Here is a 6,000-nt window from a genome sequence, read left to right as displayed (position 1 = left end):
ACAACCGCCTCCTGGGGTGAATCAGGGAGCGTGTCGTCTGTCAAATAAGCCCGGATGCCATCCATCCAAGTAAAGCTTCAGTATAGTAATCCAATGGGTTCATCATCAGATATGCTTCATTTTTCCATAACTTCCCAAAAGACTGATCGAGGCATATCACAGGATGCAGAAGATGCCAATTTTGACAAAGCATTGCCTGATTGTTTTCAGACCTAGGCACTTGACTTAGATGAAACTCTTCAAGTGTCCTAGCTTTAGCTTTGACCGCCTACAAGTATTTGATCATAGCCGAATGGGTGGCTTCATACTCACCATCGTTTTGGCTAACAACCAACTGATTGTCAGAACATGGGTCAATTTTTGTTTCCCTTTACCACCTCGCACATGCGGATGTGTAGACACCTAAAAAATGTCTCCCCGAAACCAAACCCGATGATGAACAATCTTTCACCACCATTATTGGTCGGGTTTAGTATTTAATCCCGAGAGTGCTTTAAAAATCGTATTTAATTAAATTTAGTTTTTAAATAGTCCATGGATTAGTCTTGATGTTTTGTAAAAGCTTAGTTCATTTTTTATTTTATCCCAAAACTTTTTTATTTATTATTTTGGCCCAAACCTTTTTATTTTATTTATTTTATTATTATGGCCTAATTAATAATAAATCAGAAATGGCCTGAAATTATCAATCAGCACTTAAATAGGCTGAACGAAATTAGGGCAAAAATGAATTTAGACGGAAAAATGGACGCACAGTTTCCCGCGTCACGGCAATAAGCACCGTCACACCGGGATCAATGCCGCACCACGGTGGGATTCCCCGTGACACGGTGCTAGTGCTGTGACACGGGGCATCTCCGTGTCCTTTCCGCGTAAACCCTTCACGCGTTTTATCTCCCGTAACCTAATTATTTCCCGCGACACTCAATTTTCCCCCGTGTCACAGGAGTTTTCCCTGTCTGACGGTGCCTGGCACCGTGTTGCGGTGTGCTCAGCCGTGTCGCGGTGTTATTTTTTAGGGTTTTTATCTTTTTAAGGTTCCGTGTGTTCTCTAGCTCTACTCATTTTTCCTATAAATACCCCCTCATTTCTGATGTACGTGGCGTCAATTAACTCTCTTTTTCTCTCTTCTATGCTCTAGCCTAAACACTAGCCTACCCTTCTTCTTTTAAAATTCACTCTTCAAGCACTCCAAGGTGTCCATACTTTACTCGAGGTTCTGTCCTTAAACCAAGGCGTGAAAGGTAGAACTGTTTGAGGGTTTGGCCCCAAATCAACTCTATTTAATTTCATTTAATTAAATTATTGCTTTATTATTTTTTCTTGAAGTTACTAACTCGTTTATTATTTTATAGTTGCAAGAAAACATAATCAAAGTAAGTATTATGTTCCTTTTATTTCTATTATTTTTCTAACGATTTATGTTGTTGGATTTATTGTTAAATTGCTTCCAATATTAATGTTTATTCTATTGTTATTATGATCATAATATTGCATGTTAAAGGAAATATGTAATTGAAAATCACGCCTAATAAGATAATTTGGACAACCGGTTTAGGTTCCTTTTTAATCTTATTGTTTAATTAAAGTGATCACAATATACTAGAATTATATGTTGCATTAATATTCAACTAATTTAGCTTAATAATAGTTTGGAGCAAATTGAATATTTTGTTTGTATGCCTTTGAGAACGCAGGAATCACTTTTCACAATAAGAATCAAGTAGAGGCCAATACGGGCGAATGTGAATCCATGACTCACTTCGTACCATCATCCCCGATCCTCCTTTCGTGGTTCCGAACCATACGGAGTTAGTAATCTCATGGATTATGAATGGGGTGTAACCTTCACGAGTCAATCGTTGTTTCCTATCGTTGTCCCTTAATCATGGTTGCCTTTTTATGATCCGTGAACAGTTTTCGAGCTACTTAAAAACTTGTTGGAGGCTCCTTACTGTAGACACCTACTTTTGACCTCTTGTCCCGAAAGGAAGTGCGATGATGTTACAAAAATCCGTTCTTCATGTTAGATCAAAGTTGAAGTGTTTATGGACTACGAAAAGCATTATGAAGTAAGTTGAAACCCATATTTGAGACCAATTTATCTTAGATACTTGTTCAAAATTACTAATTAGGCCTAAAACGTGTTCATACATGTTTAAACTTGATAAATAACGGACCCAAATGTGTCAAATGCAATGATTGGATCCAATGGAACCTACATTGTTGAAAACCAAGCCAAATAGACAAACCAGCCATCAAATTCCCGTTCAAGGCCTATACAGATTGATAGCCCTTTCAAAGAGATTTCCAACGGTATATTATAAGCCCAATTCTGAGCCAAAAGGAAGAAGTTATGATCAAAACACTAAACGGGCCCTAAAACCGACACCCTTGTACTCCAACGGCCATAACTTTTTATCCATAACATATTTTAACATAATTTTAATGGCATTAAAAAGTAGAATTCTGAGATTTTCAATGATATCTCACAGGCCTTAATCTGACTCTGCAATCAAAAAATATGGAAGTTTTAAAAACTCGCTTTCGTATAAGGCAAATCGCAAACCAGCGCAACTCAATCAGTTGCGCGCGCCTGGCGCACGCGACTCATTGAGATGCGCGCGGCACCCAACACAACTCAGAGAGTTGCGCGCGCCACCTGATAGCGCGACTCTAAAATCCTAAACCTAGATCCCTACTCCTTTAAATAGGGGTCTTCGTTCAGCATTACGAGGACCGAAAAAATTCAGAATTAAAAACCCTATTATTCTCGAAACCCTAATCTCTCTACTTCTCTTACTATCATAATACTTTTCCCTCTTTCTTCCTACCTACTCTTAAACCCTAATCCATCCATTGAAGCTCTTGAGTCGTATCCCCTAATCAAAAGCAATACCTAAATCCTCCAACTAATGCAGATAGGGAAGTAGGGTCGATCCCCACAAGGAAACAAGTCTTTTTACTCCTAATAAATTATTATAATCTAAATTATCTAAGTAACCAATATTAATATTCGAATAAGAAACTAAACTACTAAGATCAAGAATAGGGAGAAAATAATATATAAAAGGATCTAGGGCATAGGTTCACCAATAAACAATATTCCAGGGTAGAATATAATAATCATTCATCAATGCATACATCAATCAGATTATAAAGGGCTTTCGCTACGTATTATAATCACACAATTAATTTACCGGTATTAAATTTCATCTTTCGAATCTCGACTTAACCATTTATAAATTAACCTGCCTATTGAAACTAGACCTAAACATTAATTCTCATCTGTCGAATCTCGAATTAATATTGCCAAAATCATGCATAAAAGATCAGGCCTAATCTAGTCACAGAGCATTAATTCAATCAATAGGAAATTAATCTAGCATTGATAATTAACAACAATAAATTACCCCTTCATATTATTTATGGATCCCCACAAACCCTAGAAATAAAACTACTCACACATAATTAAATCTAAACTAATCAAAGTAATAAAGCAAAACATGATAAAAAGAATAAAGTAAATAACTAAGATTAAGAGAAGAGAAATCGTTACCAAAATAAATCTGGAATTTAGAGTAGAATTAAGAACAAAGGTTTAAAAGAAAAGAAATCTAAGAGAATAATTAAGAGAGTAAAGAAAGAGTCAAAAGAGAGAAGAAGAGATACTAAAATCATATTACGGAGGAGTATTTATACTCCGTACAAAAATCCTAAACTAAAACAAATTAAAACGACGTTAAGCGTCCACTAATAAATACACGCGCCCGATCGGGCGAGGCATGTGTCTATTTTATATAGTATTTTATCCCCGTCCCTTGGTCATAATTAGTAGTGTTTTTGGCTCTTTAGAGCCACTTTTATTACTAATTGGTGTTTTCTAGTGTTTTCGTAGATTTGGTTGACTTTTACAGAGATTTATGCTTTTGGAGTATTTTCCCGAGATATTTTGGAGCAATCACGAGCATTGGAGAAGCACGACCATATTCAATAGCCCAGGGCCGGTTAGAGCCATCGAACCGGTGATTAAGGGCTCGGTATAGGTGATACCGGGGCATTTGGACCGAGTATTCAAGACCGGAAGAGGAAATCCAGATTGGCCCGAAGAGTTGGAGCCCAATCAAAGTCCAAATAGTGGCCCAAATGAGCCGCCCGGCCAAAAAGGCTGGCGCCCGGAGGCGCGCCCGGCCGGGCGGGAGAAGCTTATGCTGGCGCCCGGTGACGCGCCCGGCCGGGCGCGAGATTAATAGTAAGGATAAAAAGGCGCGCTCGATCGGGCGCGTGTATTTATTAGTGGACGCTTAACGTCGTTTTAATTTGTTTTAGTTTAGGATTTTTGTACGGAGTATAAATACTCCTCCGTAATACGATTTTAGTATCTCTTCTTCTCTCTTTTGACTCTTTCTTTACTCTCTTAATTATTCTCTTAGATTTCTTTTCTCTTAAACCTTTGTTCTTAATTCTACTCTAAATTCCAGATTTATTTTGGTAACGATTTCTCTTCTCTTAATCTTAGTTATTTACTTTATTCTTTTTATCATGTCTTGCTTTATTACTTTGATTAGTTTAGATTTAATTATGTGTGAGTAGTTTTATTTCTAGGGTTTGTGGGGATCCATAAATAATATGAAAGGGTAATTTATTGTTGTTAATTTTCAATGCTAGATTAATTTCCTATTGATTGAATTAATGCTCTGTGACTAGATTAGGCCTGATCTTTTATGCATGAGTTTGGCAATATTAATTCGAGATTCGACAGATGATAATTAATGTTTAGGTCTAGTTTCAATAGGCAGGTTAATTTATAAATGGTTAAGTCGAGATTCGAAAGATGAGATTTAATACCGGTAAATTAATTGTGTGATTATAATACGTAGCGAAAGCCCTTTATAATCTGATTGATGTATGCATTGATGAATGATTATTATATTCTACCCTGGAATATTGTTTATTGGTGAACCTATGCCCTAGATCCTTTTATATATTATTTTCTCCCTATTCTTGATCTTAGTAGTTTAGTTTCTTATTCGAATATAAATATTGGTTACTTAGATAATTTAGATTATAATAATTAATTAGGAGTAAAAAGACTTGTTTCCTTGTGGAGATCGACCCTACTTCCCTATCTGCATTAGTTGGAGGATTTAGGTATTACTTTTGATTAGGGGATACGACTTTACCCTGTCAGGTACGAAGAAGAAAGAAAGTCCATAAACACATTAAACGGAGATTTAACATAAAAGAAGAACGGTTAGTTTCCTGAGCACTTAGATAAATCACTTTTCTTTTATTGTTTAAATAACTTTAATTGAATAAATAGTTTTTTTTTATCACTTTTAAAAAAATCTTAATTAATTAATTCACATAGTATTCTTTTATTAATCAAGAATAGAATTTGATAATTAATTGTTGTCTTATCACTTAAGACAAGGCGAATATTGTTTATTTTGTTCTTTTCACGAATATTGATTAAACAAAGAATAACGACTTTTGTAATGTAATTATTACGTGATTAATGCTTGTAAATAAATTCAACTAACTTAGTCTTTAGGTATCACGTTGCATATATTGTTTGGTAATGAAATTGTGAAAAAGGAAGAGCAAGTAGGTGACAAGGGAATAAACGCGTCGTCAATTGTCTATCCCTAGATCAAATACAATTTATACAACCTAAACAAACCTAATACGAGTATAAGGCAAGCATAGGGGTCGAACCACAGAGAACGGTAAACACCACCAAATGTTATCGACAATTAAGCTAGTCCGGAATAGGAGATAAATAAACTAAAGTCTAAAGATGCTAAAACAAGAAATAAAACATTAAGGCACCAAGGGAAATGGGTAGGTGAAATTGATGCTTGACCATACAATAACACAGTAGCATATCAATGGTAAACTAAACATGCATGAATACTGAAGTAAAGGGTCCAATCTAGCCGCCTTCCGGGGTCAATTGGCTTCTCCTAACATAGCCTCTATGTTTCCACATTAGAACAA

The sequence above is a fragment of the Chenopodium album genome, chromosome 9 (genome assembly GCF_948465745.1).
Source record: "Chenopodium album chromosome 9, dcCheAlbu1.1, whole genome shotgun sequence".
Taxonomy (NCBI): domain Eukaryota; kingdom Viridiplantae; phylum Streptophyta; class Magnoliopsida; order Caryophyllales; family Amaranthaceae; genus Chenopodium; species Chenopodium album.
Note: the sequence above shows the minus strand (reverse complement) of the source record.